The sequence below is a fragment of the Leopardus geoffroyi genome, chromosome X, assembly GCF_018350155.1.
Source record: "Leopardus geoffroyi isolate Oge1 chromosome X, O.geoffroyi_Oge1_pat1.0, whole genome shotgun sequence".
Taxonomy (NCBI): Eukaryota; Metazoa; Chordata; class Mammalia; order Carnivora; family Felidae; genus Leopardus; species Leopardus geoffroyi.
The window spans coordinates 17,962,318-17,979,595 of NC_059343.1; the positions used below are offsets into that span (position 1 = coordinate 17,962,318).

Below are 17,278 nucleotides of genomic sequence, written 5' to 3' on the forward strand. Positions count from 1 at the left end.
CCTAAAAAATGATTGGTTGAGAGGATTTTGGAGAGCCTTGCGTGTCCCAGATGGCTTCTGCTCCAAAGGAGATGCTTTTCAGGTGTCTCACACAGTCCTGAACCCCGTGGGGTCTTCTCTTTCATCACTCAAACGCAGTATTGAAGTATCAGAAAATCCCATACAGGGATGGAGCGGGGAGAGGGGATGTGAGAGAGGGTTTCTAGCAAGGTGATATTCTGGGAGAATGTGCACTCCTCCCAGCACTTAGCTTAGAGCCTGCCACCAAGAGTAGGCAGCCAGGCAGTGTGGGCAGGGCTACTGAGATCACACTGGGGCATCCCCATCTATTAGCAGAACACCTAACATTTGTACCATGTAGAGTGCTGGCACTGAAAATGCTATTCTACCTTATGCTTTACTTTAATTGCTCAAACTGATGTCATGTCTGGTTTTGTTCTCTCTCCTAATGAACCTTCAACTACTTGTATCTTGTTTCTTCCACATGGAAAAGTTGCATAATAATTGGTTGTTTACAAACAAGTAAGATAAATAAGGCTCTTCCAAATATGAATTGTTAAAGAGCCATTTAGCATGAGGCTTGTGAATATTTTTAAATACCTTCATTGAAAGTAAATGCTGTCTTTTCTTATATGTGCTGTCCAGTGAATGATAGAATGTGGAACTTGCTAGATCCCAAATACAGTGAATTTGAGCCTTAACAAAATAAAACACATAGTAAATTAAAAGCTGTCAACAAATCCATTGAATTTGATGACTCTGGTCTGTATTATGCTACGCATTTGACTTGGGAGACTGCAGGAAAGTATGAAGACAATTTTTATAACATACAACCAGAATGTAATTTTGAAACGAACATGGATCATTTATATATAAACAAAGGGAATACTGAGGTAAAAAAAAAAAAAAAAAAAAAAAAAAAAAAAAAAAAAAAAAACCTTCCCAACTACCCTAATTAGGAAGGAGTGGAATTGCCCAAGGCAACACAATGCCACATTATTTAGGACCTGTTCTGCTAACAGGATTAAGCTGGCAGGTTTTGTTCTGACTGATAGTCTCCTCCCATGCATCTATATTAGACTTAGATCACCAGGCTAAACCACAGCCCAGAGACGGGTGCCCTTTCAGGAAAACCTAAACTCATCAGGCCCTCCTGAATCTATAGCCAGTCACATGTTTGTGCACAATTATCCTGCTTTTAGAAACTGATCTCTAAGAAACAGGAAAGCTAAAGACTAATTTTTGCTTGGGATGTTTAGAAGAACGTCTGATTTTTTTTTTTTTAATGGGAGGCACTGAAGCAAGGAAAATTTCATGATGCTGGGGTCTCTGTATACCTGGTAGGTGACACACTTGCCTTTAAAACATTGTGGTTTCCAGAACCTGTTTCCTCAAACCTTTACACTGTGATGTTGCCCCGGTATCTGTGAAGATCAGAAGGCTCTGGAGGGACATGAGTAACTCTTTGGTTTATGATGGTGTTGACCACTGATTAAGTTTCATAGGGACTCTCTATCTTAGCAGCAGGAGATAGGTTTTGTCTTTCTTTGGACAACTAAGATATGACCTGCCCCTCTCTTTTGTTCTGATCCTTCTGCTTTATTTTGTTGTGCCTTTTAATGAACTCTTTCCCTCCTGAACAAAGGGAATTTCTGAGCCTCTATGGAAGTAAAATGCATTCAACATAAAGGTCATCCTTGGAGGAGGAATATCAACAATGCCCAGTTCTTAGGGCAATATTTAACTTCATTTGCAGTGATCAGTCAGCCATAATTTTACCCATGGTAGCTGGTTACTCAAAAGAAGAAACCCCCACTTAAGCAATGTGGGATTTGGTTGGTTCTTATATCTCATTTCTCTCCATGTGGCAGAATATGTAGCTATCTGAAAGTATGAAAATTAATTTAGTCTAGATTCACATTTTACATTTACTCAAGTATTTGAACTCATAAAAAGTTTATTGATATAATTGAGGACGTGAAGAACTAAAATACATTCCCCAAACTGACCAAAATAGTGTGTGAAGTAGTTTAGAGAACTTCCAATGGAAATCATTGTTATTCATATTGCCCTATCCCTCTCAGTAAATCCTGCTCTTCCTCAAAACCACACCATCCAGTTGTGAATTCTTGAGCTGATTTGTTCTGCAAGGTGCCAAACATGAAGATAAAGTAAGAAGTGCAGCCAACTAGAAGGAAGAGATATAAATGTACAAAGAAGACATTTCTGCTAGAGCCTCAGGCATTCAGGAGGTTCATAATCTTCATACAAATATATAAAATCTTTTCATGAGCTATTTTCATTTGAATCCATTCTCTTTCTCTTCAATTCTTCACATCAAACCTGCAAAATAAAAACCAAAGGAAGAGTTAGTTTTGTTTTCATGGTTTTATTTAGGGATAACTTGAAAATCAATATGTTAGGTACAAGTCAAGATTGAAGACCTTATTTTCACTTGGAAACTTCATCTCTTGATTCCATGAATGTAAAATGAACTATGAGTAGAAGCTGTGACCATCAACTTCAGCTCTAGTGATTTAAGTAATTCCAAACTAAATTAGGATGGCTTACCTCTGAAATGATTAGAATATAAGGCTAACCTTACATTTATGACTTGAAGACCTTTGGTCTCTGTGGTAAATTTGCAATCTTGGATCCAATTTTACATCCCTGACTACTTCCATTGCCATGTAACTTTTTTGTTTCCTACTATTGTGGGTGAGGTATAATTCCTCATGTCTGAGTTTGGCTGTGAGACTTGCTTCAGCCAACAGAATGAGGCAGAATGATCTGCCAGTTATGACCCTGGGCCTCAAGAGGTATCACATGTTTTTTGTTAACTCTCTTGTATGTCTGCCATTGGCCTGCCTACTTATCCCAGGAAAAGGATAAGAAACATGTGCAGTTGAGCCACCCCAGCTAACATGCCCCAACAAAGCCCCATCTAGCACAGAGCCCCAGCTAATAGAGGTGCATAAGTGATCCCAACCTAAATGAGCCACAAACATATGAGCCAGTATAATGAATGATTTTGTTCTAACCCATTGGATTTTGGCGGGTGCAGCAATAGATCATGGATGTGGTGCCATTTATTTTAAAATCTCTTGTATGTAGAGATCTTTGGACATTATTTACACATTTGTTTTTCATTATTCCTGGGTGTCATACCTTGTGATTTTATGTGAATAGGTTGCATCTTTTTTAACAAATAAAATGCTACATTTTTTTTTTTTAATTGTCAATGGCTGGAGAAAGAAAACTCCACAAACAAAGCTCTGCCACTGGTGTGACAGACACTATGGCTTGGTGCTCTCTCTCTCTCTCTTTCTCTTTCTCTTTTTTTTAATTTTTAAAAATGTTTTATTTATCTTTGAGAGAGTGTGTGTGAGCAGGGGAGGGAAAGAAAGAGGTGGGGACAGAGGATATGAAGGAGGCCCTGTGCTGACAGCAGAGAACCCGATACTGGGCTCAGACTCACAAACTATGAGATCATGACCTGAGTCAAAGTCAAAAGCTCAACCAACTGAGCCACCCAGTCACCCACCGGCTTGTCTCTCTCTGTATCCATTCTCAACTACCTTCACCCTTGTTTTTTCTCTACTACAAAGGCTGATAGGCAAATACTCTACCTCCCAGTCTCTCTTAAAACTAGAGGCAGCTGTGGGATCCAGTCATGGCCAGTGAGCCCTGAGGAGAATTCTATAGCAGAGGTCTTTTTTTTTTCTTTTCAAATTTTTATTTAAATTCTAGTTAGCTAACATACAGTGGAATGGATTCAATGATGAATTCAATGATTCATCACTTACATACAATACCCAGTGCTCATCACAAGTGCCCTCCTTAGTATGCATCACCCATATAACCCATCTCCCCCCCCCAAACTCTCTCCATCAACCCTCAATTTGTTCTCTATCATTAAGAGACTCTTAGGGTTTGTTTCCCTCCATCTTCCCCCCCCCCCACCCATACATTCATCTGTTTTGTTTCTTAAATTCCACATATGAGTGAAATCATATGTATTTGTCTTTCTCTGGCTGACTTATTTTGCTTAGCATAATATTCTCTAGCTCCATCCATGTCGTTGCAAATGGCAAGATTTCATTGTTTTTAATGGCTGAGTAATATTCCATGGTATATATATATGTATATATATATGTATACGTATACATATATATATACATATACATATACATATATATATATACACGCACACACACACACACACCCAACATCTTCTTTATCCATTCATCATCAGTAGACATTTGGGCTTTCTGCACAATTCGGCTATTGTTGAAAATGCTGCTATAAACATCAGGGTTCATGTACCCCTTCGAATCTGTAGTTTTGTATCCTTTGGATAAATACCTAGTAGTGCAATTGCTGGATTGTAGGGTAGATCTACTTTAACTTTTTGAGGACCCTCCACACTGTTCTCCAGAGTGGCTGTACCAGTTTGCATTCCCACCAGCAGTGCAAGAGGGTATCTCTCCTGTAGCAGAGGCCTTTTAGAAAGCTTTGCTTTCTGGTGTTTTTTCTTAGAGCCTGTCATGTCATTTAACGCTTAGAGCATCGCCGTGATGCACTCTCTGTTTACATGGGCACCCCTTGTTCTATTGTGCTTCACTTTATTACACTTTGCTGATACTACATTGTTTACAAATTGAAGGTTTGTGGCAACCCTACGCTGAGCAGGTCTATCGGCACCATTTTTCCAACAGTGTTTGCTCACTTCGTGTCTCTGTCTCACTTTGGTAATTCTCACAATACTTCAGGCTTTTTCATTATTATATTTGTTATGGTGATCTGTGACCAATGACCTTTGATGATACTATCGTAATTGTTTTGGGGTGCCACATACTGTTCCCATGTAGGATGGCAAAATTAATGTTGGGTGTGTTCTGATTGCTGCACTGACTGGCTGTTCCCCCATCTCTCTCCTCGGGCCTCCCTATTCCCTGAGACATGGCAATATTGAAATTAGGCCAGTTAATAACCCTACAGTGGCCTCTAACTGTTAAAGGGAAGGGAAGAGTCATGTGATGCAGCAGGCTTCACTGTTGTCTTACTTTAAGAAATTGCCACAGCCACCCCAACCTTCGGTAGCCCTGCCCTGATCTGTCAGCAGCCCTCAACATGGAGGCAAGACCAGCAAAAAGATGGTGACGCTGAAAGCTCAGATGATGGTTAGCAGTTTTTTAGTAATAATGTGTTTTATTTAAGGCAGGTATGTCATTATATATATATATATATATATATATATATATATGTATGTATATAAACATTGCTCACTTAATAGACTACAGAATAGTGTAAACATGACTTTTATAAGCACTGGGAAACCAAAAAATTCATTTCAGTCGCTTTATTGCAGTGGTCTGGAACCAAAGCCACAATGTCTCCAAGGTATGCCTATACTCATTGTCCAGATGAAATACAGAGAGGTCAGAAGTCAAAAGTAGCTCAAAGTCTCATAGCTGGTGAATAGAAAATCTGGGATTCGAACTCAGGTGTTTTGACTCCAGAGCTTTTTCCACTCCACTAACAGGGAAGGTTTGGATAATTCTCAAACCAGAGGGAAAGATGGGAAAAGATGAATAATTATAAAACAGAAAACATTATCAATAGCAGTTGGCATAGGCTCTCATATTTCTTTAGCATTTTTTTTAGAAACTCCTGTTTTCTGTCCAAGCCAGTCACCAAGAGGAAGCAAGATACCAACCCCTTCCCAGCCCAGGAGTTCTGGATGAAATTCATTTTGTTGGCCAGCAAAACTCCCAGCCTCATCTGGGCCTTCCAGCAGTCTGTATCTAACCACTTTCCCTCACACGCCCCACACTCTGAGTTTGCTGGACCCTCACTGCTTCTGTAATGTGAGAAGAGCTGTCAGGCCTCGCCCTCTGTGCTTATAACTTTTGAGTAAAGTCCCTCCCCGTGACTCTCCGCATTAACACACTGCACTGTAATTATCTGTTATATGCACCCTCTCTCCTCTCATGTCGTTCCCACGTAGCTGTCCTGCCACTAGGCTGTGACCTCTAGGAGCGTATGAACATGTCCTATTCATTTTTACATCCTACTGCCTATCACAGCCCCTGACACAGAGCAGGGGCCTGCTGACTGATCAGTGGGACCACTGGGGAAGTGAGAACAGGAAGAGAACTGGAGTTGGAGTTACAGCCAAAGCCACCTTCTTCAGTGCGAGGCAGCAGGAAAGAGTGAGGGGGGACACACTAAACCAGAAGTGTTGATTTGATGTGCTACATCCCCATGGTGCTGTCACATCTGCCCTCAGCCCTAATGTGGTACACTCAAGCCATGTGATTACTGTGGTGACCGTCCTGGGTGACATATGGCCAGTCTTTCTGGCTAAGTGAGAGGCCCATGACAATCTGCCCTTGAAGCTGAGACATTCCTCCAGCTTCTCTGAGCAGTGTGGGAGGGGTGATGAGTCATAGCAAATTGTCACTGAAGCATGTTCCATGAGGTGTGATTTCTCTCCAAGAAGTGTCCAGACCGTGAAGTGCCATCTGCAACCCAGAAATGGGAACCATTTCTGTAACAGGCTCAATATGGACTTTGACCATCACATACACGTCCCAGGTGCCTGAAATTATGGCTGTACTTCTCAGTATAGGATGATCCATTTGCAATGATCCTTCAGTGAGTATTTAAAAGCCCTAAGGCACCCCTCATGGCTGGGTTCAGCTGGTAGACCTCTATCTTTGGGGCAGTTTTGGAAACATAGGGAAATGTTGACCCAGTTTTCCTAGATAACGCTTGGCCCTGTAAGATGGCCATATGATATAGAGAAACAAATGTCTGGAGTTCTTTATGAAACACTATTCCCAGGTGAACTGTGCTCTTCCCCTTCACTTAGTGTGCCTGCAAGCCATGGGAAGCATGGGGAACCTGGTGAAAGAAGGGCCCCTGTGCCCAAACCATCGGCCTGTGCTTCATAGGGGAATGGAGAAGGAGCTGATGGTGGTGGTGTCCTTTTTGACCTCCTATTATGTGCCACTTTACACAATTAGTTCATTTAATCTACAGTGTGAACTTGATTATTCCTTGTAGAAGGAGCCAGGCAGGAGGCAGCAGATAGAGCAGAGAGGAGTTATGGCAGCTGTCCTTCTGCAGACCACCCTGTCCTCTCCCACCCCCCAGCTTTCCCTCTCCCTCCCAGGTCCCAGTGGAATCCAAGAGGACCCAGCAATCCTGGACACAGGACACTGCTGATAGCTGAGGTCACATATGGTTCTGCCAGCACTGCAAAGCCTCCAAAGGACCAGAGTCTCCATCCTTAGCCTTCTGGGCCTCAGTGTGTTCTTGGGGTACCTGTCGGTTACCAGAATACAAGAATGCAGGAATTCAGAGACCTGGGGTCAGGGCTCAATTTTAGAAATGGGAACAATGGGAAAGGATCCAGAGCTAAAATTGCCCATGCCGCAAAGCACACTTGTTTGTCGAGTTGTTGGAATGCAAGTGTGTTGGGCGGTATCCCGGGCCACACTGCTTTGCTGCCTAGACAACAGCTGTCAGCTATTCTCCTGTGTCCTGTTCTCCTATAGGGGACACTTGTGAGAACGATGGGGAACATGAGGCATTCTGCTGAACAGTCACTCGCCAGGTATCCCACACTCCTTTTGTACTTAAAAGGACACAGAGTCACCACTTCTAGTTTATATTTGGGAAAGACACACCTTGGCTGGTACAGGGGTGCTACACCAAATACCTCCCTTGTGTCACCTTAAGTCTGGGCTGAGGAGCATGTGATGTTTACACGTTGCCATGATCCATTTATAGCTCTGTTAGTCATAGTGGCTGTGGCCCCTCATACATCATTTATGAAACGGAGTCCACTCAACACTTGTCTGCATTTAGTCCTTTAACCAGACACTCAGGGACTGTGCAATGATTACTTCCTCCTGCGTGGTGCTAAATCATAGAGCCATAAACACAGTGACACTCAAAAGTAGTCAAGAGAAAGGTGTATCTCACATTCTGTCTGGTTCCATGTCCAGGGGGTAGCCATGCGCCCAGAGAAAACTAGCTGAAGCTTTGGAATTGGTCAGAGGGCATTGGCAGGGCCCTCCAGAGTTAATGAAGCACATTCACACACACACTGTATCGTGTAAATGACAGCACGGAGAGGAGGCAGTGCAAGCTATAATCATGGCTCCTACAGAACCTCCCACACCAGGGTCAGGGAAACAAGAGGAAGTGCACAGCCTGGAATTGCACTCAGGTGAACTCCAAACCCACAGTTCTCATTAAAAGAAACAAAACTCTAAATAAAAACTTTAAAAACTTTTTTCTTAAACCATGAAACATCCACCCAAATTGGCTTTTGTGCATCATGAAGCTTTTGGTGGATAAAGTGAAAATTGAAATCTTTCTACCAATAGCTATTAGAAGCAGGGAATATGAGAAAAAGCACAAAGAATAGGACATTTTTTTAAAATTCTGCACCTAAAGTCCAGATTCAAATAGTGTTCTGTGCTTGACGTGGAAAGTTTGAGTAAGGAAAAGGCAAATTGCATGTCCAGGTCAAATCTCATTAAAACAAGCTCAGAAGGTTTTATTTTAATCCTATTGTACTGTGAAATTTGTTGTATTAGGTAATCAAGCCAGAGTCAAGGGCCTGGGATAGTAGCTGAGACAACAATGAATTTGGGGAGATCTTAGTGGAGAAAAGGGCATCATCCAAGACTAGTCACCACTGACAGCTCCTGGTTTTGTGGTCAATTTCTCTCCATCTACCAGAGCACAGACCTCCCTATTTCAAAAGGAGCCAGTGACTTCACTGGAGAAAGCTGACCCAAGACTTCCCACACAAAACAGAACTCACAAACATCAAAAGTAGACAAAGTGATAAAACAAAATGGAGTAGACTACTGTCTCATCCAAGAGATTCTCCAAGTTTCCAAAGATGGCGAAACCCTTCTGTGTTGTTCAGGCCTAAGCATTCAAGGCCTATAGACAGTGGTGCTTACATCAGAAATATCCAGCATCCTATTAGAAGTATCTGGCAACTGTCTGTAGCAGTCACAGGTTCTGGAACATCCAAATGGTAAACCAATTTCTTGACATAAAGTTAACAGAATCTGTAAAATAAATATAGGCCTCTCTGTCTCTCACCCATAAGGCATCCTGGAAAACACATTGCCATTGAGATCACCTTAGAGCTGACTGACTTTGTTTGTTTTTACAGTAACAATGATGGTACCAAGAGGTCCAAAGATTCAGTATTCAAATAAAAATATGGCTTTTGATGTACCATCAGGCAAAGATAGAACTACAAAGCTTTAAAACTATTTTTGAAGATTAACAGAACTAGAATTTTAGTATTGCTTCTCATTTTAGAAATTAGGAAGTTAAAATCCAGATACATTGACTTGCTTGTCTAAGGTCACACAACTAGTTAATGGCCAGTCCAGGATTTAAAACCTTTCTGGAGCTCTTTCCCCTATGCTAACCCCTTTTTCAAAACCTATATAAAATGGGCACAAGTAATCTGTCCATGTTGACAGTATCAGAGTCACCTTGCCTGTCTGTGGTGTATCAATAATTTGACTTAAACATTCTTGTACTTGTTCTAATGTACACCAAAATTTAACTTAAAAATATTTCTTGCCTTCTCAGAATTTAGCAGGATTTCTTTCTAATATTTTTTGTAGAGTAAACGCACAAATCTTAAGTGAACAACTTGATGAATTTTTTAATTTATGTACATAGCATGTATGGCTTTTATTTTTACATAGATTTTATTTTTTTAATTTAAATTTAAGTTAATAATATATAGTATATATAGCTTTTAAATACTACTGTATATGCTAGCATATCCTCAAGGGTTGGTTGGTTGGTTGGTTGATTGGTGGGTTTGAGAAATAGTAGCTCCAAGAGACAATAAAGTTTCACTTTTGAAAGAAAAGGAGGGGAGGGAAAAAAAAAAAAGAAACTTTCCATGGTCAGATAAATGGAGAAATACTGGGTTAAACAAAGATAAACCATTTTCTAAGTTTTAGGTCTCCTTGGAGCTTTATTTTTTTAATGTTTGTTTATCTCTGAGACAGAGAGAGACAGAGCACGAACGGGGGAGGGGCAGAGAGAGAGGGATACACAGAATCAGAAGCAGGGTCCAGGCTCTGAGCTGTCAGCACAGAGCCCGACATGGAGCTTGAACCCACAAACGGTGAGATTATGACCTGAGCCAAAGTCGAAGGCTTAACCACCTGAGCCACCCAGGCACTCCTAGGGCTCCTCAGAGCTCTAAATATACAGATGCATATTGTGTGTTTTGGATTGTGGGGATGACACCATGTAGCATTTTCAAAATTTACCTTATTACTGAACCATTTTTCCAGTTTTCTACTATTTTTATTCTTTTTTCATTAATTATTCATTATATAACAAATAGTGTCTGTAGTATTTCATCAGGTGGATTCACCAAAGTTTACTTAATCATAATCCTGTTAATGGCATTTGTGTTTTTAATCAATTTTGCTATTGTAAATGAATAAAACTTTTCCCACATGAACATCTTCTTTAGGATGCCTTCCATCAAGGCCCAACTGGGTTGGGGGAGATAGAAATTCAGTGGCTGGAACTTTTCCATTTAGTAAGCCCCACACCCTGTGTAGGCTAGCGGAGTGCCTACTCTACAGAAGACACTCACTATCTATTGAGGGAATGAGCAAGGTCCTGTTCCATGATCATTTTCCCATTCATCTTTGTGAATATTGTAAAAAGAAAATTGGTAACTCTTTCCGTTGAGCATCCCTTTGATTACTAGTCAGGCTGCACATTTTATCATGCTTCTCTAATTATACATCCACTTTTGTGAATTGTGAGTTCATTTCCTTTATTTATCTATTAAGGTGTTAGTGTTTTGCTTCCCAATTTTCACGGGCTCTTTATATTATTGCACATTTCATGCAAAACAATTTTCCTGATAGAGTTTGCTGTTTAAAGTTTGGAATTTTTTCAAGTACAGACATTTTTTTAAATTAGCAAGAGTTTGAGATATGATTCTGATGGCTCTTCTTTTTTTAATTAAAGGGGTTTAAAAAATTTTTTTTAGTATACTTGACATGCAATGTTACAGTAGCCTCAGGTGTACAACATGTGATTTGATAAGTTTATACATTATTCTGTGCTCACCGCAAGTGTACCTGCCATCTGTCACCATACAACACCATTACAATATCACTGACTATATGGCTTTTACGTCTTTAAAAAGCTATCTGGGGAAGCTTAAGCCAATGACTTCATTTTTCTTCCAAATATTTCCAACCATGATTTCAAGTTAGTTATGGCCAAATCCTACATTTTTAATGTTTATTTTTGAGAGAGAGAGAGAGAGACAGAGACAGAGACAAAGCATGAGCAGGTCAGGGGCAGAGAGAGAGGGAGACACAGAATCAGAAGCAGACTCCAGGCTCTGAGCTTTCAGCACAGAGCCCAATATGGGGCTCGAATCCACGAACCACGAGATCATGACCTGAGCTGAAGTTGGACGCTTAACAGACAGAGCCACCCAGATGCTGCAAATTTACCTTTCAAAGCTATCATCAAAGGACCTTCATTTTATCATCTGAAAAGTGATAATAAGTCGAAAAAGAAGGATGTTCATGGAAAGGAAAGAAGCATCACTCTGGAGATGTGAGGTCTTGCTTACAGGCTTTTGGAAATTACTCCCAAAGTTGTAGGGCAGGTTGTTCTTAAACTATCCACAACAAGAAACATAAACTTGGCTGCACATTACAATCACCTGGAGAGTTTTAAAAAAATCCCAAGGCCCAGGCTGCCCCACACCAATGACTTCAGAGTCTCTGGGGGTGAGATCAGTATTTTTTAAAGCTCCCCAAGGCCTCTTATGTGCAGGTAGGGTTGACAACCACTGGCCTAGAAGGGCTTCTCAGACTTTAATGCCCATAGGAAGCACCTAGGGATCTTGTTAAACTGCAGATTCTGACTCAGGAGCTCTGGGGTAGGGCCTAGGTTGTGCATTTCTAGCAACCTTCCAAGAGATGCTATTGCATTTGGTCCGTGGACCACACTTTGAGAATCAAGGGCCTAGAGGAGTCATTCGCAGTGTGTGGGGTGGTATTTTGCTCCTCCCCACCATGGACATTTGGCAATATTTAGAGACATTTTGGTTATTACAACCAGGAGGAGGGGATGCCACTGGTATCTGGTGGGTAGAGGCCAGGGATGCTGTAAGCATCCTATAGGGCCTGGGACAGCCCACACCCCCAAAGAATTATCCAGCCCAAATGTGAATATTGCTGAGGTTGAGAAATGCTTCTGTGAAAGAAAATGATCCCAAACCTGAGCTGGGACAGCTGTGTGCTCTAGTGTGATGAACAGTCCCTTCTGGGGCATTTGTGATAAAACATATGAATGATTTTCTGATCAACTTTGATTAGATTAATGGCCCCTTCTTGGAAATTAGATTTACCTGCCTCACTAAACTAGCCTTGTAGCAGAGTTTAATGACAACATCTACCTTGTCTAACAATGTTACCTAACCACATTTTTTTCCTATTCCAAGTTTTTGAACTCACTTTTTGAAGCCTCTTTTAGCAACTTTTTGTTTGTTTTATTGAATCATAGTTGACACCAGCGTTACATTAGTTTCAGGTGTACGACATAGTGATTCAGCAAGTCTGTATGATATGCTGTGCTCACAAGTATAGCTACTGTCTTTCACCACGTATTACTATTACAGTACCATTGAATGTGTTCCCTTGTGCTGCACCTTTCGTCTCCATGACTTATACATTCCATAATTGGAAGCCTGTATCTCTCATTCCCCCTTTTTAAAAGCAACTTTGAAATAAAGCGTTCACGTATACTTGCAATCAATTCACCAGAGAAAATGCTTTAAAAGCCTTTGCCTTGCCAGCCTCCAAACTGGTTCCCAGGTGGGACCCTGTCTATATGTTCAACTAATGTTTACTGAACGCCTAGTGTGGAAACATTTTAACGCAGACTGTGCCTTCAGATCCTGGCTCTCCTGCTTCCCAGCTGTGCTACCTTGGGCAAGTGTTCTTTTGAAGTACAGGAAACTAATAGTATGAAGCTTGTAGGGTTGTTGGGAGCATTACTTAATAAAGCATTTAGCAGAGTGCCTCCCATATAGCAAAAACAAAAACAAACAAAAAAAAAAAAAAAACAAGTCCCACAAAAAGCTTATAAGTCAACACATCCCTTCCTCCACCTCTGCCTTCCAAGCAAGATTCAGTCGTTGTCATCTTGGCTTGAAGCTGTTTGTGGTGTTGACAGCTGGTGGAGGTCTAAAGGGCTGGAGTGTAGAATTGAAAGGAGTAAACTGACTCAAAATTATACGAGAAAAAGAAGGGCTGGGGCAACCAGTGGATAGCTGGGTTTTAGGTAAATAATGAGATATTTGGGGTAAGAAGTCTCCAGGGTGAAGGAATCTTGGGCTGATAATGAATCAAGAGACTTTTGGGGTAGTGTTACTATGTGTTTTACAATGTAAATCTTTCTTAGATGAAGATTTGCATTCATTTTTGAGGCCGTTTTTGTAAATCAATTTAGGTTTCTTTTGGATGTGGCTTGGTGGTTAAATGGTCTTAAATGCCTGGCTTAAATTTGGTTACATCATATGTCAGAAAATGTATCAGGCACTGTGGGCACACTAGGGGACAAGTGACAAGTTACCCCCTTCAAGGAATTGAACATCTAGAACAAAAGTAAGACAATAAAATAAATGACAGCTGCTGTGGGTGCTGTTGTGGGTGCTATCCCGTTAAAAGGCCATGGGCTTTCCAGAAAGTGTATTTAAACTGAGACTGCATGAGGGGTGGGAGTGAACCAGCTAATGGGTAGGGGAGGAGAGAAAGACTTGCAAAGAAAATTCTCAGCATGTGTAAAGACCTCGTGTCAGCGTGGCACTTCCATGGACTGGGAGAAGTTCACTAGGGTTAGAGAAGGAATGCCCTGAAGGGGCAGAAATGCAAGATGGGTAAAAATTGGTGAGTGTGAGCCAGTTAATGCAGGCTCCTGGGGTAATAGGGAGCCACTGAAGGATGTTCAGCAGGGCAGTGACATTATCACTTTCGTTTTTGAAAGGTCTTGACTGCAGGGCTCTGGCAACTACAAACAAGTGAGAAAAGGCTTTGAGAAGCGAAGTGCACAGGTCACTTTGACAGCTGTGGGCCATTAATGCTCTAGTTGTTCAGTGAGGTCACCTGTGTGACAGCAACAAGAATGGTGGATGGAGTTTGCATACCTTCTTTCAAGGTGAAGAGAGGGATCAAATATATCAGAACCTCCTACCAATTGTCCAAGGGCTCTCGCCTGAGGATTGAGAAAGGAGGTCCTTCAGTATGCGCAAATGCCCAAGAGCTCCTCAGTAAAGCACTTCAGCTCCAGATATCAGACTTCCATCAAGGGCTTAGGAAAATTCCCATGGGCCACACAAGCATTTCTTAGAGAACTAAATAGGAAACAAATAGCAAGTGACCACAGACTGCTGGGCGGGCAGTGGGAACTCATACTGAGCTCTCACCTGTCGGTTCGCAGTATTTTGTGGGCAAGGAAGAATCTGAACTTAAATAGAGCAGAAATGGACAGTCTCTCCAATCCCATGGCTTAATTTATTGAATAGGGGAAATAAGCCTTGGGAGGGAGACAGATCCACTTCTAACGATTTAACCATTAATACACCCTGCTATAAATGGAACTCAGGAGAGAAGGTAGCGTGGCAGAGGACAAACGAGTGGGCCCCATTAGACAAAATAGGTCAAGCAGGGAGAAAGCCGTCGTGTCTCCTGACAATTACATTGATCAGAGATGACAGGCCTTGTCGGTTTTTAACTGACTGAAAAGGGATAGAGAATAAGGAAGAGGTTTCTTTCTTATTGCTGCCTTTCTTAGGAGATGGCTATTTCAAAGAGGATCCTGAAGAGAAAAGAACTGATAATATTGATCAGTTCTGAGTCTTGCGGTTAAAAATCTTTGTGTGCATATGTGTGTTTTCAGAAACATAAGTTTTTACAGAAAAAAATTCTGTGATTTTCCTAGGGAGTCCTTGTGGCCAGATCACTGTCTTTTATCTGGGATTAGTGAAACCCAAACCCCTAAGGAGGGTGGCCTTGCCAATGCTTTGATTTTTGGTGATACTCTGATTTTTTTTTCTTATTTATTGTCTTCTTTTTTCTTGCTTTCACCCTCAGAAATCAAAAGGAAGAGCAGGAAAACCATCACAATATGGGAACAAGCTGAGGAGAGAGAAGAGCATGCAAATAGGTAAAATTTATCCCTCAAACACTGGATTCTCTTCTGTATTTGTCTTCCCTTAGAGGTTCTGCGTTTTTCTCCCTCCTTCTGTAGCACTTCCTCCCTAATGACCCAAGGAAATGAAGAAAAACCTTTCCTGAGTGCTCAGAGTATGCACTTTGCTTACACGTTGTCTGGTTTCTGAAGGCTTCTTCTGTTAAAAAAAACATCAGGGAAACTGGCTTCACATTTGGAAATAATCTTTCTAATCTTCCCAAAGATAAACAACATTTGGTGTTTTAAATAAATACAAGAAAGTGTGGGTGGTGAGGATCACTGGGGTTGAAAGAAAAACAAATATTGAAATGTTAAGGCTATGTGACTTTGGGCAAACCTCACTTCTCTGGACCTCAGTGTTCTCACTGTTTTTTTTTTTTTAAAGGTGATATTGTAGGCTTCCTCCCAGATGGCTCCCAGTGAGTCTTGCCTTCTGGTATTCATACCCGTGTATAGTCCCCTTCACACCAAATAGGGCTAACTTGGGTAATCAGAAGAACATTACAGAAATTACAGAATGTAACTTCTAAGGCTAGCTCATAAAAGCCACTGCATGTTGTACTTTTGCTCCCTCTTGGATCACTTGCTCTGGGAGAAGCCAGCCACCATATTGTGAGGGCGCGCAAGTAGCCTAGTGGTGAGGTTCACATGGGAAGGCACCAAGGCCTCCTGATAACAGTCAGCACCCATTAACCAGTGGCATGAATGCACTGTCTTGAAAGTGGATCTTTCAGCCTTAGTCAAGGCTTTAGATGACTGTAGTCTCAGCTGATGTCTTGACTGCAACCGCACAAGGGACCCCAGGCTGGAACCACCCAGCTCAGTCACTGCTGAATTCTTGACCCACAGAAACTCTGAGATAATATTTATTATTGTTTTAAGCTGCTGGGTTTGGGGAAATTTGTTACACAGCAATAGGTAAGACAGTTGTTCAACAGCCAAATGATGGAAAGAGCCAAAATGTCCATCAACTGATGAATGGATAAAGAAGATGTGGCATATAGATACAATAGAATCTTACTCGGCTATAAAAAAGGAATGAAATCTTGCCATTTACAATGATGTGGGTGGAACTAGAGAGGATTATGCTAAGTGAAAAAAGCCAGAAAAAGACAAATACCATATGGTTTCACTCATATGTGGGATTTAAGAAACAAGACAAACAAACATGGGAAAAAAGAGAGGCAAACCAAGAAATAAATACTCTCTTAATTATAAGGAACAAACTGATGGCTACCAGAGGGGAGTTGGGAGGGGGATGGGTGAAATAGGTGATGTGGATTAAGGAGGGCACTTGTCGAGATGAGCGCTGGATGTTGTATATAAGTGTTTAATCACTAAATTCTACACCTGAAACTATTACACTGTTCATGAACTGGAATTTAAATAAAAACTTTATATATATATATATATATATATATATATATATATATATATATATATACGTGTGTGTGTATATATATATATATATATACACACACGTATATATATATACGTGTATATATATACACGTATATATATACACACATATATACATATATATACACACGCACATATATATACATATATGTATATATACGCATATATGTATGTGTGTGTATATATGTATATATGTGTGTATATATATGTGTGTGTATATATATATATATATATATATATTTTACAACTGCTGTAAGCCAAGCCCAGCTCTTATATTTTATGTGTCAATAAATAGGTGTTACTGGTAGGAATCATGAAAAAAATGGCATTTATGTCAAAAACCAGTTCCTTAGCCACAGGGTAGGAACATATTGCTTTGGGCATTTCTGAAATGGTGGATAGCCAGACATTAGAGATCTGGCATCCTGAGAACTCATGGATTCAACTTTGCAGGAGCAGGCCAACATAGCTGACTGATCTTGAACCAAAGCTTACAGTGCAACACTTCAGCACTCAGCTGTTAGTACTTTGCATATCACACTAAAAATATAACCCACTT

The 17,278-nt window shown here is 40.9% G+C and overlaps 1 protein-coding gene across 2 annotated transcripts in view; it reads right to left on the bottom strand.

Moving 5' to 3' along the window:
• Window positions 1-1,939: 1,939 nt before the first annotated feature.
• SMPX (small muscle protein X-linked) overlaps window positions 1,940-17,278 on the bottom strand; it is a 53,775-nt gene continuing 38,436 nt past the window's right edge. Inside the window, exons 5-6 of one of the 2 annotated variants that reach the window (XR_006710906.1) lie at window positions 8,991-9,101; window positions 1,940-2,343 (exon numbers count right to left, since the gene is read on the bottom strand). The gene's annotated coding sequence lies outside the window, so the exon portion shown is untranslated. The remainder of the gene's footprint in view (window positions 2,344-8,990; window positions 9,102-17,278) is intronic. The other variant, XM_045471813.1, reaches the window with a different exon arrangement.